Below are 24,333 nucleotides of genomic sequence, written 5' to 3'. Positions count from 1 at the left end.
TCTGCTATTTACAGTTCAAACTGGAAGCGAAAGAAGCAAACGCGCCACATTGGTTCCAGAAAGGGAGGGTGCCTTTCCTATGCCACATCTGACATTGCGTCTTACATACTCTTAAACTGACATAACTCCATCCTACCGAAAAAAGAAACAGATTTCGGAGTGAGGTTGCTGAGATCTTGATAAAGATGGAAGTCACTGGAGCGGTTGTGTCGTACGTCAGATCCGCCAAGCTGTGTATGTCGCCAGATTTAAGCTCTGGTTACTGTAAGGGGCGTGGGTGTGAACCCAACATCTGACAATGCATTTTAACATTCTGAGAAAACGTACTCCCTTGATCTTATAGAACAAGTAAATTACGCAGAAACACGCCGTGGAGATTTTACTAGAGACGACAGTCGCAGCAGTGCAGGCGTCGCTCGTCCGATAGCCCGATCGGTCGAAAAGAAATAGCGGAACATATTTTTCTCGTGCCGAGTTTTAGCTCCTCTCACGGAGGTTTCCGTAGGTCGTTGTGTGTGGCTTCCCAAATGGGCAACGAGAAAGACTACTAGGCAAGTCCCAAGTGATCTGTACACGGACTAAGACGTCCGCACGTCAGGAAACATTCTCGCCAACTTGTATGCCGTGCCAACGACGCTTTTCATGTCCGATCACCGAAATTAGGCAGCGTTGGGCGGCGTTAGTACTCGGGTGGGTGAGAAACTAAAAAGTCCTCGTATTGGTGCAGCTGTGTGGTAATGGTACGGTCCAGCTCGCTGACCCCCCTCTTGCTCTCAGAACGCAAAGGCACGTACATGAGGCCACAGTCTAATGAAAGGGTCCGTTGTGTGTCTGGCGATGCGCCTTCTCCCAGTCGTTTCCAGCGCCTGTCGTCTACATATACGCCCATTTTCAAGCGTCAGCTTTCGCGTCAGCCGAGCAAAGTCGAGACAAGTCGACACATGGGGACACAAGATGCTGTGAATTGTAATACGCACTAGCCTATGAGAGGCGAAGGGAAAGGATTCGTGTGCTTGAAAACACCTTCCTGAGTAAAGGAGACATTTTCTGTGCGATGTTTGGGTTTCAAACCCGGAGCAGCTACTTGGGAAGCAACCATTCTGACCGACATACTACCACCGCCTTCTGCTACGTGATGCCTGCGCCGTCATGTGTCGCACACCCTCCTGGCGCCAGATGCCGAAGTCGATAGCTCTGTAGGCGCTCAACGCCGAGTGCAAGGCGAGCACCGCTAAAGCCGTTTTCCTGGTGCTGCCGGGGCGACATACTGTAACTAGGCGCAGAAGTGAGTTTCTCTGATAAATCGGCCCTTCAATGCACATCAGTAAGAACACGAAATTTCTAATATGAAGTACTCACTGACGATCCAAAGACGTTTCAGTATGTATGCGTCGGTACCACCAGAAGAGTGCATAAGTATTGTAAAGCGAAGGTCGACAGTTAGAGCCTCACATGAAGTATGTCATTGGATTCACACGAGTGCGTAATGCACAGCATGGCTGTTGCTAGGAAACGGTCTTATTCGCCGTTCGTTAATATCTAGTTTCCTTTGCATCAATGTGAAAATGTTCCTATAACTAAATACAGTTCTGCTATTTACAGTTCAAACTGGAAGCGAAAGAAGCAAACGCGCCACATTGGTTCCAGAAAGGGAGGGTGCCTTTCCTATGCCACATCTGACATTGCGTCTTACATACTCTTAAACTGACATAACTCCATCCTACCGAAAAAAGAAACAGATTTCGGAGTGAGGTTGCTGAGATCTTGATAAAGATGGAAGTCACTGGAGCGGTTGTGTCGTACGTCAGATCCGCCAAGCTGTGTATGTCGCCAGATTTAAGCTCTGGTTACTGTAAGGGGCGTGGGTGTGAACCCAACATCTGACAATGCATTTTAACATTCTGAGAAAACGTACTCCCTTGATCTTATAGAACAAGTAAATTACGCAGAAACACGCCGTGGAGATTTTACTAGAGACGACAGTCGCAGCAGTGCAGGCGTCGCTCGTCCGATAGCCCGATCGGTCGAAAAGAAATAGCGGAACATATTTTTCTCGTGCCGAGTTTTAGCTCCTCTCACGGAGGTTTCCGTAGGTCGTTGTGTGTGGCTTCCCAAAAGGGCAACGAGAAAGACTACTAGGCAAGTCCCAAGTGATCTGTACACGGACTAAGACGTCCGCACGTCAGGAAACATTCTCGCCAACTTGTATGCCGTGCCAACGACGCTTTTCATGTCCGATCACCGAAATTAGGCAGCGTTGGGCGGCGTTAGTACTCGGGTGGGTGAGAAACTAAAAAGTCCTCGTATTGGTGCAGCTGTGTGGTAATGGTACGGTCCAGCTCGCTGACCCCCCTCTTGCTCTCAGAACGCAAAGGCACGTACATGAGGCCACAGTCTAATGAAAGGGTCCGTTGTGTGTCTGGCGATGCGCCTTCTCCCAGTCGTTTCCAGCGCCTGTCGTCTACATATACGCCCATTTTCAAGCGTCAGCTTTCGCGTCAGCCGAGCAAAGTCGAGACAAGTCGACACATGGGGACACAAGATGCTGTGAATTGTAATACGCACTAGCCTATGAGAGGCGAAGGGAAAGGATTCGTGTGCTTGAAAACACCTTCCTGAGTAAAGGAGACATTTTCCATGCGATGTTTGGGTTTCAAACCCGGAGCAGCTACTTGGGAAGCAACCATTCTGACCGACATACTACCACCGCCTTCTGCTACGTGATGCCTGCGCCGTCATGTGTCGCCTACCCTCCTGGCGCCAGATGCCGAAGTCGATAGCTCTGTAGGCGCTCAACGCCGAGTGCAAGGCGAGCACCGCTGAAGCCGTTTTCCTGGTGCTGCCAGGGCGACATACTGTAACTAGGCGCAGAAGTGAGTTTCTCTGATAAATCGGCCCTTCAATGCACATCAGTAAGAACACGAAATTTCTAATATGAAGTACTCACTGACGATCCAAAGACGTTTCAGTATGTATGCGTCGGTACCACCAGAAGAGTGCCTAAGTATTGTAAGGCGAATGTCGACAGTTAGAGCCTCACATGAAGTATGTCATTGGATTCACACGAGTGCTTAATGCACAGCGTGGCTGTTGCTAGGAAACGGTCTTATTCGCCGTTCGTTAATATCTAGTTTCCTTTGCATCAATGTGAAAATGTTCCTATAACTAAATAGAGTTCTGCTATTTACAGTTCAAACTGGAAGCGAAAGAAGCAAACGCGCCACATTGGTTCCAGAAAGGGAGGGTGCCTTTCCTATGCCACATCTGACATTGCGTCTTACATACTCTTAAACTGACATAACTCCATCCTACCGAAAAAAGAAACAGATTTCGGAGTGAGGTTACTGAGATCTTAATAAAGATGGAAGTCACTGGAGCGGTTGTGTCGTACGTCAGATTCGCCAAGCTGTGTATGTCGCCAGATTTAAGCTCTGGTTACTGTAAGGGGCGTGGGTGTGAACCCCACATCTGACAATGCATTTTAAACATTCTGAGAAAACGTACTCCCTTGATCTTATAGAACGAGTAAATTACGCAGAAACACGCCGTGGAGATTTTACTAGAGACGACAGTCGCAGCAGTGCAGGCGTCGCACGTCCGATAGCCCGATCGGTCGAAAAGAAATAGCGGAACATATTTTTCTCGTGCCGAGTTTTAGCTCCTCTCACGGACGTTTCCGTAGGTCGTTGTGTTGTGGCTTCCCAAAAGGGCAACGAGAAAGACTACCAGGCAAGACCCAAGTGATCTGTACACGGACTAAGGCGTCCAGCTCGCTGACCCCCCTCTTGCTCTCAGAACGCAAAGGCACGTACATGAGGCCACAGTCTAATGAAAGGGTCCGTTGTGTGTTTGGCGATGCGCCTACTCCCAGTCGTTTCTAGCGCCTGTCGTCTACATATACGCCCATTTTCAAGCGTCAGCTTTCGCGTCAGCCGAGCAAAGTCGAGACAAGTCGACACATGGGGACACAAGATGCTGTGAACTGTAATATGCACTAGCCTATGAGAGGCGAAGGGAAAGGATTCGTGTGCTTGAAAACACCTTCCTGAGTAAAGGAGACATTTTCCGTGCGATGTTTGGGTTTCAAACCCGGAGCAGCTACTTGGGAAGCAACCATTCTGACCGACATACTACCACCGCCTTCTGCTACGTGATGCCTGCGCCGTCATGTGTCGCACACCCTCCTGGCGCCAGATGCCGAAGTCGATAGCTCTGTAGGCGCTCAACGCCGAGTGCAAGGCGAGCACCGCTAAAGCCGTTTTCCTGGTGCTGCCAGGGCGACATACTGTAACTAGGCGCAGAAGTGAGTTTCTCTGATAAATCGGCCCTTCAATGCACATCAGTAAGAACACGAAATTTCTAATATGAAGTACTCACTGACGATCCAAAGACGTTTCAGTATGTATGCGTCGGTACCACCAGAAGAGTGCATAAGTATTGTAAAGCGAAGGTCGACAGTTAGAGCCTCACATGAAGTATGTCATTGGATTCACACGAGTGCTTAATGCACAGCATGGCTGTTGCTAGGAAACGGTCTTATTCGCCGTTCGTTAATATCTAGTTTCCTTTGCATCAATGTGAAAATGTTCCTATAACTAAATAGAGTTCTGCTATTTACAGTTCAAACTGGAAGCGAAAGAAGCAAACGTGCCACATTGGTTCCAGAAAGGGAGGGTGCCTTTCCTTTGCCACATCTGACATTGCGTCTTACATACTCTTAAACTGACATAACTCCATCCTACCGAAAAAAGAAACAGATTTCGGAGTGAGGTTGCTGAGATCTTGATAAAGATGGAAGTCACTGGAGCGGTTGTGTCGTACGTCAGATCCGCCAAGCTGTGTATGTCGCCAGATTTAAGCTCTGGTTACTGTAAGGGGCGTGGGTGTGAACCCCACATCTGACAATGCATTTTAAACATTCTGAGAAAACGTACTCCCTTGATCTTATAGAACAAGTAAATTACGCAGAAACACGCCGTGGAGATTTTACTAGAGACGACAGTCGCAGCAGTGCAGGCGTCGCACGTCCGATAGCCCGATCGGTCGAAAAGAAATAGCGGAACATATTTTTCTCGTGCCGAGTTTTAGCTCCTCTCACGGACGTTTCCGTAGGTCGTTGTGTTGTGGCTTCCCAAAAGGGCAACGAGAAAGACTACCAGGCAAGTCCCAAGTGATCTGTACACGGACTAAGACATCCGCACATCAGGAAACATTCTCGCCACCTTGTATGCCGTTCCAACGACGCTTTTCATGTCCGATCACCGAAATTAGGCAGCGTTGGGCGGCGTTAGTACTCGGGTGGGTGAGAAACTAAAAAGTCCTCGTGCTGTTGGTTACTTAAGTTTTGCCTTTTTCCTTAGCTTTTGGTGCAGCTGTGCGGTAATGGTACGGTCCAGCTCGCTGACCCCCCTCTTGCTCTCAGAACGCAAAGGCACGTACATGAGGCCACAGTCTAATGAAAGGGTCCGTTGTGTGTTTGGCGATGCGCCTTCTCCCAGTCGTTTCTAGCGCCTGTCGTCTACATATACGCCCATTTTCAAGCGTCAGCTTTCGCGTCAGCCGAGCAAAGTCGAGACAAGTCGACACATGGGGACACAAGATGCTGTGAACTGTAATACGCACTAGCCTATGAGAGGCGAAGGGAAAGGATTCGTGTGCTTGAAAACACCTTCCTGAGTAAAGGAGACATTTTCCGTGCGATGTTTGGGTTTCAAACCCGGAGCAGCTACTTGGGAAGCAACCATTCTGACCGACATACTACCACCGCCTTCTGCTACGTGATGCCTGCGCCGTCATGTGTCGCACACCCTCCTGGCGCCAGATGCCGAAGTCGATAGCTCTGTAGGCGCTCAACGCCGAGTGCAAGGCGAGCACCGCTAAAGCCGTTTTCCTGGTGCTGCCAGGGCGACATACTGTAACTAGGCGCAGAAGTGAGTTTCTCTGATAAATCGGCCCTTCAATGCACATCAGTAAGAACACGAAATTTCTAATATGAAGTACTCACTGACGATCCAAAGACGTTTCAGTATGTATGCGTCGGTACCACCAGAAGAGTGCATAAGTATTGTAAAGCGAAGGTCGACAGTTAGAGCCTCACATGAAGTATGTCATTGGATTCACACGAGTGCTTAATGCACAGCATGGCTGTTGCTAGGAAACGGTCTTATTCGCCGTTCGTTAATATCTAGTTTCCTTTGCATCAATGTGAAAATGTTCCTATAACTAAATAGAGTTCTGCTATTTACAGTTCAAACTGGAAGCGAAAGAAGCAAACGTGCCACATTGGTTCCAGAAAGGGAGGGTGCCTTTCCTTTGCCACATCTGACATTGCGTCTTACATACTCTTAAACTGACATAACTCCATCCTACCGAAAAAAGAAACAGATTTCGGAGTGAGGTTGCTGAGATCTTGATAAAGATGGAAGTCACTGGAGCGGTTGTGTCGTACGTCAGATCCGCCAAGCTGTGTATGTCGCCAGATTTAAGCTCTGGTTACTGTAAGGGGCGTGGGTGTGAACCCCACATCTGACAATGCATTTTAAACATTCTGAGAAAACGTACTCCCTTGATCTTATAGAACAAGTAAATTACGCAGAAACACGCCGTGGAGATTTTACTAGAGACGACAGTCGCAGCAGTGCAGGCGTCGCACCTCCGATAGCCCGATCGGTCGAAAAGAAATAGCGGAACATATTTTTCTCGTGCCGAGTTTTAGCTCCTCTCACGGACGTTTCCGTAGGTCGTTGTATTGTGGCTCCCCAAAAGGGCAACGAGAAAGACTACCAGGCAAGTCCCAAGTGATCTGTACACGGACTAAGACATCCGCACATCAGGAAACATTCTCGCCAACTTGTATGCCGTGCCAACGACGCTTTTCATGTCCGATCACCGAAATTAGGCAGCGTTGGGCGGCGTTAGTACTCGGGTGGGTGAGAAACTAAAAAGTCCTCGTGCTGTTGGTTACTTAAGTTTTGCCTTTTTCCTTAGCTTTTGGTGCAGCTGTGCGGTAATGGTACGGTCCAGCTCGCTGACCCCCCTCTTGCTCTCAGAACGCAAAGGCACGTACATGAGGCCACAGTCTAATGAAAGGGTCCGTTGTGTGTTTGGCGATGCGCCTTCTCCCAGTCGTTTCTAGCGCCTGTCGTCTACATATACGCCCATTTTCAAGCGTCAGCTTTCGCGTCAGCCGAGCAAAGTCGAGACAAGTCGACACATGGGGACACAAGATGCTGTGAATTGTAATACGCACTAGCCTATGAGAGGCGAAGGGAAAGGATTCGTGTGCTTGAAAACACCTTCCTGAGTAAAGGAGACATTTTCCATGCGATGTTTGGGTTTCAAACCCGGAGCAGCTACTTGGGAAGCAACCATTCTGACCGACATACTACCACCGCCTTCTGCTACGTGATGCCTGCGCCGTCATGTGTCGCCTACCTTCCTGGCGCCAGATGCCGAAGTCGATAGCTCTGTAGGCGCTCAACGCCGAGTGCAAGGCGAGCACCGCTGAAGCCGTTTTCCTGGTGCTGCCAGGGCGACATACTGTAACTAGGCGCAGAAGTGAGTTTCTCTGATAAATCGGCCCTTCAATGCACATGAGTAAGAACACGAAATTTCTAATATGAAGTACTCACTGACGATCCAAAGACGTTTCAGTATGTATGCGTCGGTACCACCAGAAGAGTGCATAAGTATTGTAAAGCGAAGGTCGACAGTTAGAGCCTCACATGAAGTATGTCATTGGATTCACACGAGTGCTTAATGCACAGCATGGCTGTTGCTAGGAAACGGTCTTATTCGCCGTTCGTTAATATCTAGTTTCCTTTGCATCAATGTGAAAATGTTCCTATAACTAAATAGAGTTCTGCTATTTACAGTTCAAACTGGAAGCGAAAGAAGCAAACGTGCCACATTGGTTCCAGAAAGGGAGGGTGCCTTTCCTTTGCCACATCTGACATTGCGTCTTACATACTCTTAAACTGACATAACTCCATCCTACCGAAAAAAGAAACAGATTTCGGAGTGAGGTTGCTGAGATCTTGATAAAGATGGAAGTCACTGGAGCGGTTGTGTCGTACGTCAGATCCGCCAAGCTGTGTATGTCGCCAGATTTAAGCTCTGGTTACTGTAAGGGGCGTGGGTGTGAACCCCACATCTGACAATGCATTTTAAACATTCTGAGAAAACGTACTCCCTTGATCTTATAGAACAAGTAAATTACGCAGAAACACGCCGTGGAGATTTTACTAGAGACGACAGTCGCAGCAGTGCAGGCGTCGCACGTCCGATAGCCCGATCGGTCGAAAAGAAATAGCGGAACATATTTTTCTCGTGCCGAGTTTTAGCTCCTCTCACGGACGTTTCCGTAGGTCGTTGTGTTGTGGCTTCCCAAAAGGGCAACGAGAAAGACTACCAGGCAAGTCCCAAGTGATCTGTACACGGACTAAGACATCCGCACATCAGGAAACATTCTCGCCAACTTGTATGCCGTGCCAACGACGCTTTTCATGTCCGATCACCGAAATTAGGCAGCGTTGGGCGGCGTTAGTACTCGGGTGGGTGAGAAACTAAAAAGTCCTCGTGCTGTTGGTTACTTAAGTTTTGCCTTTTTCCTTAGCTTTTGGTGCAGCTGTGCGGTAATGGTACGGTCCAGCTCGCTGACCCCCCTCTTGCTCTCAGAACGCAAAGGCACGTACATGAGGCCACAGTCTAATGAAAGGGTCCGTTGTGTGTTTGGCGATGCGCCTTCTCCCAGTCGTTTCTAGCGCCTGTCGTCTACATATACGCCCATTTTCAAGCGTCAGCTTTCGCGTCAGCCGAGCAAAGTCGAGACAAGTCGACACATGGGGACACAAGATGCTGTGAATTGTAATACGCACTAGCCTATGAGAGGCGAAGGGAAAGGATTCGTGTGCTTGAAAACACCTTCCTGAGTAAAGGAGACATTTTCCATGCGATGTTTGGGTTTCAAACCCGGAGCAGCTACTTGGGAAGCAACCATTCTGACCGACATACTACCACCGCCTTCTGCTACGTGATGCCTGCGCCGTCATGTGTCGCCTACCTTCCTGGCGCCAGATGCCGAAGTCGATAGCTCTGTAGGCGCTCAACGCCGAGTGCAAGGCGAGCACCGCTGAAGCCGTTTTCCTGGTGCTGCCAGGGCGACATACTGTAACTAGGCGCAGAAGTGAGTTTCTCTGATAAATCGGCCCTTCAATGCACATGAGTAAGAACACGAAATTTCTAATATGAAGTACTCACTGACGATCCAAAGACGTTTCAGTATGTATGCGTCGGTACCACCAGAAGAGTGCATAAGTATTGTAAAGCGAAGGTCGACAGTTAGAGCCTCACATGAAGTATGTCATTGGATTCACACGAGTGCTTAATGCACAGCATGGCTGTTGCTAGGAAACGGTCTTATTCGCCGTTCGTTAATATCTAGTTTCCTTTGCATCAATGTGAAAATGTTCCTATAACTAAATAGAGTTCTGCTATTTACAGTTCAAACTGGAAGCGAAAGAAGCAAACGTGCCACATTGGTTCCAGAAAGGGAGGGTGCCTTTCCTTTGCCACATCTGACATTGCGTCTTACATACTCTTAAACTGACATAACTCCATCCTACCGAAAAAAGAAACAGATTTCGGAGTGAGGTTGCTGAGATCTTGATAAAGATGGAAGTCACTGGAGCGGTTGTGTCGTACGTCAGATCCGCCAAGCTGTGTATGTCGCCAGATTTAAGCTCTGGTTACTGTAAGGGGCGTGGGTGTGAACCCCACATCTGACAATGCATTTTAAACATTCTGAGAAAACGTACTCCCTTGATCTTATAGAACAAGTAAATTACGCAGAAACACGCCGTGGAGATTTTACTAGAGACGACAGTCGCAGCAGTGCAGGCGTCGCACGTCCGATAGCCCGATCGGTCGAAAAGAAATAGCGGAACATATTTTTCTCGTGCCGAGTTTTAGCTCCTCTCACGGACGTTTCCGTAGGTCGTTGTGTTGTGGCTTCCCAAAAGGGCAACGAGAAAGACTACCAGGCAAGTCCCAAGTGATCTGTACACGGACTAAGACATCCGCACATCAGGAAACATTCTCGCCAACTTGTATGCCGTGCCAACGACGCTTTTCATGTCCGATCACCGAAATTAGGCAGCGTTGGGCGGCGTTAGTACTCGGGTGGGTGAGAAACTAAAAAGTCCTCGTGCTGTTGGTTACTTAAGTTTTGCCTTTTTCCTTAGCTTTTGGTGCAGCTGTGCGGTAATGGTACGGTCCAGCTCGCTGACCCCCCTCTTGCTCTCAGAACGCAAAGGCACGTACATGAGGCCACAGTCTAATGAAAGGGTCCGTTGTGTGTTTGGCGATGCGCCTTCTCCCAGTCGTTTCTAGCGCCTGTCGTCTACATATACGCCCATTTTCAAGCGTCAGCTTTCGCGTCAGCCGAGCAAAGTCGAGACAAGTCGACACCTGGGGACACAAGATGCTGTGAATTGTAATACGCACTAGCCTATGAGAGGCGAAGGGAAAGGATTCGTGTGCTTGAAAACACCTTCCTGAGTAAAGGAGACATTTTCCATGCGATGTTTGGGTTTCAAACCCGGAGCAGCTACTTGGGAAGCAACCATTCTGACCGACATACTACCACCGCCTTCTGCTACGTGATGCCTGCGCCGTCATGTGTCGCCTACCCTCCTGGCGCCAGATGCCGAAGTCGATAGCTCTGTAGGCGCTCAACGCCGAGTGCAAGGCGAGCACCGCTGAAGCCGTTTTCCTGGTGCTGCCAGGGCGACATACTGTAACTAGGCGCAGAAGTGAGTTTCTCTGATAAATCGGCCCTTCAATGCACACATCAGTAAGAACACGAAATTTCTAATATGAAGTACTCACTGACGATCCAAAGACGTTTCAGTATGTATGCGTCGGTACCACCAGAAGAGTGCCTAAGTATTGTAAGGCGAATGTCGACAGTTAGAGCCTCACATGAAGTATGTCATTGGATTCACACGAGTGCTTAATGCACAGCGTGGCTGTTGCTAGGAAACGGTCTTATTCGCCGTTCGTTAATATCTAGTTTCCTTTGCATCAATGTGAAAATGTTCCTACAACTAAATAGAGTTCTGCTATTTACAGTTCAAACTGGAAGCGAAAGAAGCAAACGCGCCACATTGGTTCCAGAAAGGGAGGGTGCCTTTCCTATGCCACATCTGACATTGCGTCTTACATACTCTTAAACTGACATAACTCCATCCTACCGAAAAAAGAAACAGATTTCGGAGTGAGGTTACTGAGATCTTAATAAAGATGGAAGTCACTGGAGCGGTTGTGTCGTACGTCAGATTCGCCAAGCTGTGTATGTCGCCAGATTTAAGCTCTGGTTACTGTAAGGGGCGTGGGTGTGGACCCCACATCTGACAATGCATTTTAAACATTCTGAGAAAACGTACTCCCTTGATCTTATAGAACGAGTAAATTACGCAGAAACACGCCGTGGAGATTTTACTAGAGACGACAGTCGCAGCAGTGCAGGCGTCGCACGTCCGATAGCCCGATCGGTCGAAAAGGAATAGCGGAACATATTTTTCTCGTGCCGAGTTTTAGCTCCTCTCACGGACGTTTCCGTAGGTCGTTGTGTTGTGGCTTCCCAAAAGGGCAACGAGAAAGACTACCAGGCAAGACCCAAGTGATCTGTACACGGACTAAGGCGTCCAGCTCGCTGACCCCCCTCTTGCTCTCAGAACGCAAAGGCACGTACATGAGGCCACAGTCTAATGAAAGGGTCCGTTGTGTGTTTGGCGATGCGCCTACTCCCAGTCGTTTCTAGCGCCTGTCGTCTACATATACGCCCATTTTCAAGCGTCAGCTTTCGCGTCAGCCGAGCAAAGTCGAGACAAGTCGACACATGGGGACACAAGATGCTGTGATTTGTAATACGCACTAGCCTATGAGAGGCGAAGGGAAAGGATTCGTGTGCTTGAAAACACCTTCCTGAGTAAAGGAGACATTTTCCGTGCGATGTTTGGGTTTCAAACCCGGAGCAGCTACTTGGGAAGCAACCATTCTGACCGACATACTACCACCGCCTTCTGCTACGTGATGCCTGCGCCGTCATGTGTCGCACACCCTCCTGGCGTCAGATGCCGAAGTCGATAGCTCTGTAGGTGCTCAACGCCGAGTGCAAGGCGAGCACCGCTAAAGCCGTTTTCCTGGTGCTGCCAGGGCGACATACTGTAACTAGGCGCAGAAGTGAGTTTCTCTGATAAATCGGCCCTTCAATGCACATCAGTAAGAACACGACATTTCTAATATGAAGTACTCACTGACGATCCAAAGACGTTTCAGTATGTATGCGTCGGTACCACCAGAAGAGTGCATAAGTATTGTAAAGCGAAGGTCGACAGTTAGAGCCTCACATGAAGTATGTCATTTGATTCACACGAGTGTTTAATGCACAGCATGGCTGTTGCTAGGAAACGGTCTTATTCGCCGTTCGTTAATATCTAGTTTCCTTTGCATCAATGTGAAAATGTTCCTATAACTAAATAGAGTTCTGCTATTTACAGTTCAAACTGGAAGCGAAAGAAGCAAACGTGCCACATTGGTTCCAGAAAGGGAGGGTGCCTTTCCTATGCCACATCTGACATTGCGTCTTACATACTCTTAAACTGACATAACTCCATCCTACCGAAAAAAGAAACAGATTTCGGAGTGAGGTTGCTGAGATCTTGATAAAGATGGAAGTCACTGGAGCGGTTATGTCGTACGTCAGATCCGCCAAGCTGTGTATGTCGCCAGATTTAAGCTCTGGTTACTGTAAGGGGCGTGGGTGGGAACCCCACATCTGACAATGCATTTTAAACATTCTGAGAAAACGTACTCCCTTGATCTTATAGAACAAGTAAATTACGCAGAAACACGCCGTGGAGATTTTACTAGAGACAACAGTCGCAGCAGTGCAGGCGTCGCACGTCCGATAGCCCGATCGGTCGAAAAGAAATAGCGGAACATATTTTTCTCGTGCCGAGTTTTAGCTCCTCTCACGGAGGTTTCCGTAGGTCGTTGTGTTGTGGCTTCCCAAAAGGGCAACGAGAAAGACTACCAGGCAAGTCCCAAGTGATCTGTACACGGACTAAGACGTCCGCACGTCAGGAAACATTCTCGCCAACTTGTATGCCGTGCCAACGACGCTTTTCATGTCCGATCACCGAAATTAGGCAGCGTTGGGCGGCGTTAGTACTCGGGTGGGTGAGAAACTAAAAAGTCCTCGTGCTGTTGGTTACTTAAGGTTTTGCCTTTTTCCTTAGCTTTTGGTGCAGCTGTGCGGTAATGGTACGGTCCAGCTCGCTGACCCCCCTCTTGCTCTCAGAACGCAAAGGCACGTACATGAGGCCACAGTCTAATGAAAGGGTCCGTTGTGTGTTTGGCGATGCGCCTTCTCCCAGTCGTTTCTAGCGCCTGTCGTCTACATATACGCCCATTTTCAAGCGTCAGCTTTCGCGTCAGCCGAGCAAAGTCGAGACAAGTCGACACATGGGGACACAAGATGCTGTGAATTGTAATACGCACTAGCCTATGAGAGGCGAAGGGAAAGGATTCGTGTGCTTGAAAACACCTTCCTGAGTAAAGGAGACATTTTCCGTGCGATGTTTGGGTTTCAAACCCGGAGCAGCTACTTGGGAAGCAACCATTCTGACCGACATACTACCACCGCCTTCTGCTACGTGATGCCTGCGCCGTCATGTGTCGCACACCCTCCTGGCGCCAGATGCCGAAGTCGATAGCTCTGTAGGCGCTCAACGCCGAGTGCAAGGCGAGCACCGCTAAAGCCGTTTTCCTGGTGCTGCCAGGGCGACATACTGTAACTAGGCGCAGAAGTGAGTTTCTCTGATAAATCGGCCCTTCAATGCACATCAGTAAGAACACGAAATTTCTAATATGAAGTACTCACTGACGATCCAAAGACGTTTCAGTATGTATGCGTCGGTACCACCAGAAGAGTGCATAAGTATTGTAAAGCGAAGGTCGACAGTTAGAGCCTCACATGAAGTATGTCATTGGATTCACACGAGTGCTTAATGCACAGCATGGCTGTTGCTAGGAAACGGTCTTATTCGCCGTTCGTTAATATCTAGTTTCCTTTGCATCAATGTGAAAATGTTCCTATAACTAAATAGAGTTCTGCTATTTACAGTTCAAACTGGAAGCGAAAGAAGCAAACGTGCCACATTGGTTCCAGAAAGGGAGGGTGCCTTTCCTTTGCCACATCTGACATTGCGTCTTACATACTCTTAAACTGACATAACTCCATCCTACCGAAAAAAGAAACAGATTTCGGAGTGAGGTTGCTGAGATCTTGATAAAGATGGAAGTCACTGGAGCGGTTGTGTCGTACGTCAGATCCGCCAAGCTGTGTATGTCGCCAGATTTAAGCTCTGGTTACTGTAAGGGGCGTGGGTGTGAACCCCACATCTGACAATGCATTTTAAACATTCTGAGAAAACGTACTCCCTTGATCTTATAGAACAAGTAAATTACGCAGAAACACGCCGTGGAGATTTTACTAGAGACGACAGTCGCAGCAGTGCAGGCGTCGCACGTCCGATAGCCCGATCGGTCGAAAAGAAATAGCGGAACATATTTTTCTCGTGCCGAGTTTTAGCTCCTCTCACGGACGTTTCCGTAGGTCGTTGTATTGTGGCTTCCCAAAAGGGCAACGAGAAAGACTACCAGGCAAGTCCCAAGTGATCTGTACACGGACTAAGACATCCGCACATCAGGAAACATTCTCGCCAACTTGTATGCCGTGCCAACGACGCTTTTCATGTCCGATCACCGAAATTAGGCAGCGTTGGGCGGCGTTAGTACTCGGGTGGGTGAGAAACTAAAAAGTCCTCGTGCTGTTGGTTACTTAAGTTTTGCCTTTTTCCTTAGCTTTTGGTGCAGCTGTGCGGTAATGGTACGGTCCAGCTCGCTGACCCCCCTCTTGCTCTCAGAACGCAAAGGCACGTACATGAGGCCACAGTCTAATGAAAGGGTCCGTTGTGTGTTTGGCGATGCGCCTTCTCCCAGTCGTTTCTAGCGCCTGTCGTCTACATATACGCCCATTTTCAAGCGTCAGCTTTCGCGTCAGCCGAGCAAAGTCGAGACAAGTCGACACATGGGGACACAAGATGCTGTGAATTGTAATACGCACTAGCCTATGAGAGGCGAAGGGAAAGGATTCGTGTGCTTGAAAACACCTTCCTGAGTAAAGGAGACATTTTCCATGCGATGTTTGGGTTTCAAACCCGGAGCAGCTACTTGGGAAGCAACCATTCTGACCGACATACTACCACCGCCTTCTGCTACGTGATGCCTGCGCCGTCATGTGTCGCCTACCTTCCTGGCGCCAGATGCCGAAGTCGATAGCTCTGTAGGCGCTCAACGCCGAGTGCAAGGCGAGCACCGCTGAAGCCGTTTTCCTGGTGCTGCCAGGGCGACATACTGTAACTAGGCGCAGAAGTGAGTTTCTCTGATAAATCGGCCCTTCAATGCACATGAGTAAGAACACGAAATTTCTAATATGAAGTACTCACTGACGATCCAAAGACGTTTCAGTATGTATGCGTCGGTACCACCAGAAGAGTGCATAAGTATTGTAAAGCGAAGGTCGACAGTTAGAGCCTCACATGAAGTATGTCATTGGATTCACACGAGTGCTTAATGCACAGCATGGCTGTTGCTAGGAAACGGTCTTATTCGCCGTTCGTTAATATCTAGTTTCCTTTGCATCAATGTGAAAATGTTCCTATAACTAAATAGAGTTCTGCTATTTACAGTTCAAACTGGAAGCGAAAGAAGCAAACGTGCCACATTGGTTCCAGAAAGGGAGGGTGCCTTTCCTTTGCCACATCTGACATTGCGTCTTACATACTCTTAAACTGACATAACTCCATCCTACCGAAAAAAGAAACAGATTTCGGAGTGAGGTTGCTGAGATCTTGATAAAGATGGAAGTCACTGGAGCGGTTGTGTCGTACGACAGATCCGCCAAGCTGTGTATGTCGCCAGATTTAAGCTCTGGTTACTGTAAGGGGCGTGGGTGTGAACCCCACATCTGACAATGCATTTTAAACATTCTGAGAAAACGTACTCCCTTGATCTTATAGAACAAGTAAATTACGCAGAAACACGCCGTGGAGATTTTACTAGAGACGACAGTCGCAGCAGTGCAGGCGTCGCACGTCCGATAGCCCGATCGGTCGAAAAGAAATAGCGGAACATATTTTTCTCGTGCCGAGTTTTAGCTCCTCTCACGGACGTTTCCGTAGGTCGTTGTGTTGTGGCTTCCCAAAAGGGCAACGAGAAAGACTACCAGGCAAGTCCCAAGTGATCTGTACACGGACTAAGACATCCGCACATCAGGAAACATTCTCGCCAACTTGTATGCCGTGCCAACGACGCTTTTCATGTCCGATCACCGAAATTAGGCAGCGTTGGGCGGCGTTAGTACTCGGGTGGGTGAGAAACTAAAAAGTCCTCGTGCTGTTGGTTACTTAAGTTTTGCCTTTTTCCTTAGCTTTTGGTGCAGCTGTGCGGTAATGGTACGGTCCAGCTCGCTGACCCCCCTCTTGCTCTCAGAACGCAAAGGCACGTACATGAGGCCACAGTCTAATGAAAGGGTCCGTTGTGTGTTTGGCGATGCGCCTTCTCCCAGTCGTTTCTAGCGCCTGTCGTCTACATATACGCCCATTTTCAAGCGTCAGCTTTCGCGTCAGCCGAGCAAAGTCGAGACAAGTCGACACATGGGGACACAAGATGCTGTGAATTGTAATACGCACTAGCCTATGAGAGGCGAAGGGAAAGGATTCGTGTGCTTGAAAACACCTTCCTGAGTAAAGGAGACATTTTCCATGCGATGTTTGGGTTTCAAACCCGGAGCAGCTACTTGGGAAGCAACCATTCTGACCGACATACTACCACCGCCTTCTGCTACGTGATGCCTGCGCCGTCATGTGTCGCCTACCCTCCTGGCGCCAGATGCCGAAGTCGATAGCTCTGTAGGCGCTCAACGCCGAGTGCAAGGCGAGCACCGCTGAAGCCGTTTTCCTGGTGCTGCCAGGGCGACATACTGTAACTAGGCGCAGAAGTGAGTTTCTCTGATAAATCGGCCCTTCAATGCACATCAGTAAGAACACGAAATTTCTAATATGAAGTACTCACTGACGATCCAAAGACGTTTCAGTATGTATGCGTCGGTACCACCAGAAGAGTGCCTAAGTATTGTAAGGCGAATGTCGACAGTTAGAGCCTCACATGAAGTATGTCATTGGATTCACACGAGTGCTTAATGCACAGCGTGGCTGTTGCTAGGAAACGGTCTTATTCGCCGTTCGTTAATATCTAGTTTCCTTTGCATCAATGTGAAAATGTTCCTACAACTAAATAGAGTTCTGCTATTTACAGTTCAAACTGGAAGCGAAAGAAGCAAACGCGCCACATTGGTTCCAGAAAGGGAGGGTGCCTTTCCTATGCCACATCTGACATTGCGTCTTACATACTCTTAAACTGACATAACTCCATCCTACCGAAAAAAGAAACAGATTTCGGAGTGAGGTTACTGAGATCTTAATAAAGATGGAAGTCACTGGAGCGGTTGTGTCGTACGTCAGATTCGCCAAGCTGTGTATGTCGCCAGATTTAAGCTCTGGTTACTGTAAGGGGCGTGGGTGTGAACCCCACATCTGACAATGCATTTTAAACATTCTGAGAAAACGTACTCCCTTGATCTTATAGAACGAGTAAATTACGCAGAAACACGCCGTGGAGATTTTACTAGAGACGACAGTCGCAGCAGTGCAGGCGTCGCACGTCCGATAGCCCGATCGGTCGAAAAGGAATAGCGGAACATATTTTTCTCGTGCCGAGTTTTAGCTCCTCTCACGGACGTTTCCGTAGGTCGTTGTGTTGTGGCTTCCCAAAAGGGCAACGAGAAAGACTACCAGGCAAGACCCAAGTGATCTGTACACGGACTAAGGCGTCCAGCTCGCTGACCCCCCTCTTGCTCTCAGAACGCAAAGGCACGTACATGAGGCCACAGTCTAATGAAAGGGTCCGTTGTGTGTTTGGCGATGCGCCTACTCCCAGTCGTTTCTAGCGCCTGTCGTCTACATATACGCCCATTTTCAAGCGTCAGCTTTCGCGTCAGCCGAGCAAAGTCGAGACAAGTCGACACATGGGGACACAAGATGCTGTGATTTGTAATACGCACTAGCCTATGAGAGGCGAAGGGAAAGGATTCGTGTGCTTGAAAACACCTTCCTGAGTAAAGGAGACATTTTCCGTGCGATGTTTGGGTTTCAAACCCGGAGCAGCTACTTGGGAAGCAACCATTCTGACCGACATACTACCACCGCCTTCTGCTACGTGATGCCTGCGCCGTCATGTGTCGCACACCCTCCTGGCGTCAGATGCCGAAGTCGATAGCTCTGTAGGTGCTCAACGCCGAGTGCAAGGCGAGCACCGCTAAAGCCGTTTTCCTGGTGCTGCCAGGGCGACATACTGTAACTAGGCGCAGAAGTGAGTTTCTCTGATAAATCGGCCCTTCAATGCACATCAGTAAGAACACGAAATTTCTAATATGAAGTACTCACTGACGATCCAAAGACGTTTCAGTATGTATGCGTCGGTACCACCAGAAGAGTGCCTAAGTATTGTAAGGCGAATGTCGACAGTTAGAGCCTCACATGAAGTATGTCATTGGATTCACACGAGTGCTTAATGCACAGCGTGGCTGTTGCTAGGAAACGGTCTTATTCGCCGTTCGTTAATATCTAGTTTCCTTTGCATCAATGTGAAAATGTTCCTACAACTAAATAGAGTTCTGCTATTTACAGTTCAAACTGGAAGCGAAAGAAGCAAACGCGCCACATTGGTTCCAGAAAGGGAGGGTGCCTTTCCTATGCCACATCTGACATTGCGTCTTACATACTCTTAAACTGACATAACTCCATCCTACCGAAAAAAGAAACAGATTTCGGAGTGAGGTTACTGAGATCTTAATAAAGATGGAAGTCACTGGAGCGGTTGTGTCGTACGTCAGATTCGCCAAGCTGTGTATGTCGCCAGATTTAAGCTCTGGTTACTGTAAGGGGCGTGGGTGTGAACCCCACATCTGACAATGCATTTTAAACATTCTGAGAAAACGTACTCCCTTGATCTTATAGAACGAGTAAATTACGCAGAAACACGCCGTGGAGATTTTACTAGAGACGACAGTCGCAGCAGTGCAGGCGTCGCACGTCCGATAGCCCGATCGGTCGAAAAGGAATAGCGGAACATATTTTTCTCGTGCCGAGTTTTAGCTCCTCTCACGGACGTTTCCGTAGGTCGTTGTGTTGTGGCTTCCCAAAAGGGCAACGAGAAAGACTACCAGGCAAGACCCAAGTGATCTGTACACGGACTAAGGCGTCCAGCTCGCTGACCCCCCTCTTGCTCTCAGAACGCAAAGGCACGTACATGAGGCCACAGTCTAATGAAAGGGTCCGTTGTGTGTTTGGCGATGCGCCTACTCCCAGTCGTTTCTAGCGCCTGTCGTCTACATATACGCCCATTTTCAAGCGTCAGCTTTCGCGTCAGCCGAGCAAAGTCGAGACAAGTCGACACATGGGGACACAAGATGCTGTGATTTGTAATACGCACTAGCCTATGAGAGGCGAAGGGAAAGGATTCGTGTGCTTGAAAACACCTTCCTGAGTAAAGGAGACATTTTCCGTGCGATGTTTGGGTTTCAAACCCGGAGCAGCTACTTGGGAAGCAACCATTCTGACCGACATACTACCACCGCCTTCTGCTACGTGATGCCTGCGCCGTCATGTGTCGCACACCCTCCTGGCGTCAGATGCCGAAGTCGATAGCTCTGTAGGTGCTCAACGCCGAGTGCAAGGCGAGCACCGCTAAAGCCGTTTTCCTGGTGCTGCCAGGGCGACATACTGTAACTAGGCGCAGAAGTGAGTTTCTCTGATAAATCGGCCCTTCAATGCACATCAGTAAGAACACGAAATTTCTAATATGAAGTACTCACTGACGATCCAAAGACGTTTCAGTATGTATGCGTCGGTACCACCAGAAGAGTGCATAAGTATTGTAAAGCGAAGGTCGACAGTTAGAGCCTCACATGAAGTATGTCATTTGATTCACACGAGTGTTTAATGCACAGCATGGCTGTTGCTAGGAAACGGTCTTATTCGCCGTTCGTTAATATCTAGTTTCCTTTGCATCAATGTGAAAATGTTCCTATAACTAAATAGAGTTCTGCTATTTACAGTTCAAACTGGAAGCGAAAGAAGCAAACGTGCCACATTGGTTCCAGAAAGGGAGGGTGCCTTTCCTATGCCACATCTGACATTGCGTCTTACATACTCTTAAACTGACATAACTCCATCCTACCGAAAAAAGAAACAGATTTCGGAGTGAGGTTGCTGAGATCTTGATAAAGATGGAAGTCACTGGAGCGGTTATGTCGTACGTCAGATCCGCCAAGCTGTGTATGTCGCCAGATTTAAGCTCTGGTTACTGTAAGGGGCGTGGGTGGGAACCCCACATCTGACAATGCATTTTAAACATTCTGAGAAAACGTACTCCCTTGATCTTATAGAACAAGTAAATTACGCAGAAACACGCCGTGGAGATTTTACTAGAGACAACAGTCGCAGCAGTGCAGGCGTCGCACGTCCGATAGCCCGATCGGTCGAAAAGAAATAGCGGAACATATTTTTCTCGTGCCGAGTTTTAGCTCCTCTCACGGAGGTTTCCGTAGGTCGTTGTGTTGTGGCTTCCCAAAAGGGCAACGAGAAAGACTACCAGGCAAGTCCCAAGTGATCTGTACACGGACTAAGACGTCCGCACGTCAGGAAACATTCTCGCCAACTTGTATGCCGTGCCAACGACGCTTTTCATGTCCGATCACCGAAATTAGGCAGCGTTGGGCGGCGTTAGTACTCGGGTGGGTGAGAAACTAAAAAGTCCTCGTGCTGTTGGCTACTTAAGGTTTTGCCTTTTTCCTTAGCTTTTGGTGCAGCTGTGCGGTAATGGTACGGTCCAGCTCGCTGACCCCCCTCTTGCTCTCAGAACGCAAAGGCACGTACATGAGGCCACAGTCTAATGAAAGGGTCCGTTGTGTGTTTGGCGATGCGCCTTCTCCCAGTCGTTTCTAGCGCCTGTCGTCTACATATACGCCCATTTTCAAGCGTCAGCTTTCGCGTCAGCCGAGCAAAGTCGAGACAAGTCGACACATGGGGACACAAGATGCTGTGAATTGTAATACGCACTAGCCTATGAGAGGCGAAGGGAAAGGATTCGTGTGCTTGAAAACACCTTCCTGAGTAAAGGAGACATTTTCCGTGCGATGTCTGGGTTTCAAACCCGGAGCAGCTACTTGGGAAGCAACCATTCTGACCGACATACTACCACCGCCTTCTGCTACGTGATGCCTGCGCCGTCATGTGTCGCCTACCCTCCTGGCGCCAGATGCCGAAGTCGATAGCTCTGTAGGCGCTCAACGCCGAGTGCAAGGCGAGCACCGCTGAAGCCGTTTTCCTGGTGCTGGCAGGGCGACATACTGTAACTAGGCGCAGAAGTGAGTTTCTCTGACAAAATCGGCCCTTCAATGCACATCAGTAAGAACACGAAATTTCTAATATGAAGTACTCACTGACGATACAAAGACGTTTCAGTATGTATGCGTCGGTACCACCAGAAGAGTGCCTAAGTATTGTAAAGCGAAGGTCGACAGTTAGAGCCTCACATGAAGTATGTCATTGGATTCACACGAGTGCTTAATGCACAGCGTGGCTGTTGCTAGGAAACGGTCTTATTCGCCGTTCGTTAATATCTAGTTTCCTTTGCATCAATGTGAAAATGTTCCTATAACTAAATAGAGTTCTGCTATTTACAGTTCAAACTGGAAGCGAAAGAAGCAAACGCGCCACATTGGTTCCAGAAAGGGAGGGTGCCTTTCCTATGCCACATCTGACATTGCGTCTTACATACTCTTAAACTGACATAGCTCCATCCTACCGAAAAAAAAAAAACAGATTTCGGAGTGAGGTTACTGAGATCTTGATAAAGATGGAAGTCACTGGAGCGGTTGTGTCGTACGTCAGATTCGCCAAGCTGTGTATGTCGCCAGATTTAAGCTCTGGTTACTGTAAGGGGCGTGGGTGTGAACCCCACATCTGACAATGCATTTTAAACATTCTGAGAAAACGTACTCCCTTGATCTTATAGAACAAGTAAATTACGCAGAAACACGCCGTGGAGATTTTACTAGAGACGACAGTCGCAGCAGTGCAGGCGTCGCACGTCCGATAGCCCGATCGGTCGAAAAGAAATAGCGGAACATATTTTTCTCGTGCCGAGTTTTAGCTCCTCTCACGGACGTTTCCGTAGGTCGTTGTGTTGTGGCTTCCCAAAAGGGCAACAAGAAAGACTACCAGGCAAGTCCCAAGTGATCTGTACACGGACTAAGACGTCCGCACGTCAGGAAACATTCTCGCCAACTTGTATGCCGTGCCAACGACGCTTTTCATGTCCGATCACCGAAATTAGGCAGCGTTGGGCGGCGTTAGTACTCGGGTGGGTGAGAAACTAAAAAGTCCTCGTGCTGTTGGTTACTTAAGGTTTTGCCTTTTTCCTTAGCTTTTGGTGCAGCTGTGCGGTAATGGTACGGTCCAGCTCGCTGACCCCCCTCTTGCTCTCAGAACGCAAAGGCACGTACATGAGGCCACAGTCTAATGAAAGGGTCCGTTGTGTGTTTGGCGATGCGCCTTCTCCCAGTCGTTTCTAGCGCCTGTCGTCTACATATACGCCCATTTTCAAGCGTCAGCTTTCGCGTCAGCCGAGCAAAGTCGAGACAAGTCGACATATGGGGACACAAGATGCTGTGAATTGTAATACGCACTAGCCTATGAGAGGCGAAGGGAAAGGATTCGTGTGCTTGAAAACACCTTCCTGAGTAAAGGAGACATTTTCCGTGCGATGTTTGGGTTTCAAACCCGGAGCAGCTACTTGGGAAGCAACCATTCTGACCGACATACTACCACCGCCTTCTGCTACGTGATGCCTGCGCCGTCATGTGTCGCCTACCCTCCTGGCGCCAGATGCCGAAGTCGATAGCTCTGTAGGCGCTCAAACGCCGAGTGCAAGGCGAGCACCGCTGAAGCCGTTTTCTTGGTGCTGCCAGGGCGACATACTGTAACTAGGCGCAGAAGTGAGTTTCTCTGATAAATCGGCCCTTCAATGCACATCAGCAAGAACACTAAATTTCTAATATGAAGTACTCACTGACGATCCAAAGACGTTTCAGTATGTATGCGTCGGTACCACCAGAAGAGTGCCTAAGTATTGTAAAGCGAAGGTCGACAGTTAGAGCCTCACATGAAGTATGTCATTGGATTCACACGAGTGCTTAATGCACAGCGTGGCTGTTGCTAGGAAACGGTCTTATTCGCCGTTCGTTAATATCTAGTTTCCTTTGCATCAATGTGAAAATTTTCCTATAACTAAATAGAGTTCTGCTATTTACAGTTCAAACTGGAAGCGAAAGAAGCAAACGCGCCACATTGGTTCCAGAAAGGGAGGGGTGCCTTTCCTATGCCACATCTGACATAGCGTCTTACATACTCTTAAACTGACATAACTCCATCCTACCGACAAAAGAAACAGATTTCGTAGTGAGGTTGCTGAGATCTTGATAAAGATGGAAGTCACTGGAGCGGTTGTGTCGTACGTCAGATTCGCCAAGCTGTGTATGTCGCCAGATTTAAGCTCTGGTTACTGTAAGGGGCGTGGGTGTGAACCCCACATCTGACAATGCATTTTAAACATTCTGAGAAAACGTACTCCCTTGATCTTATAGAACGAGTAAATTACGCAGAAACACGCCGTGGAGATTTTACTAGAGACGACAGTCGCAGCAGTGCAGGCGTCGCACGTCCGATAGCCCGATCGGTCGAAAAGGAATAGCGGAACATATTTTTCTCGTGCCGAGTTTTAGCTCCTCTCACGGACGTTTCCGTAGGTCGTTGTGTTGTGGCTTCCCAAAAGGGCAACGAGAAAGACTACCAGGCAAGACCCAAGTGATCTGTACACGGACTAAGGCGTCCAGCTCGCTGACCCCCCTCTTGCTCTCAGAACGCAAAGGCACGTACATGAGGCCACAGTCTAATGAAAGGGTCCGTTGTGTGTTTGGCGATGCGCCTACTCCCAGTCGTTTCTAGCGCCTGTCGTCTACATATACGCCCATTTTCAAGCGTCAGCTTTCGCGTCAGCCGAGCAAAGTCGAGACAAGTCGACACA

This window comes from Schistocerca gregaria, chromosome 10 (assembly GCF_023897955.1).
Source record: "Schistocerca gregaria isolate iqSchGreg1 chromosome 10, iqSchGreg1.2, whole genome shotgun sequence".
Lineage (NCBI taxonomy): Eukaryota > Metazoa > Arthropoda > Insecta > Orthoptera > Acrididae > Schistocerca > Schistocerca gregaria.
The sequence above is the reverse complement of the archived record's forward strand: the minus strand, read 5'-3'. Positions refer to the sequence as shown.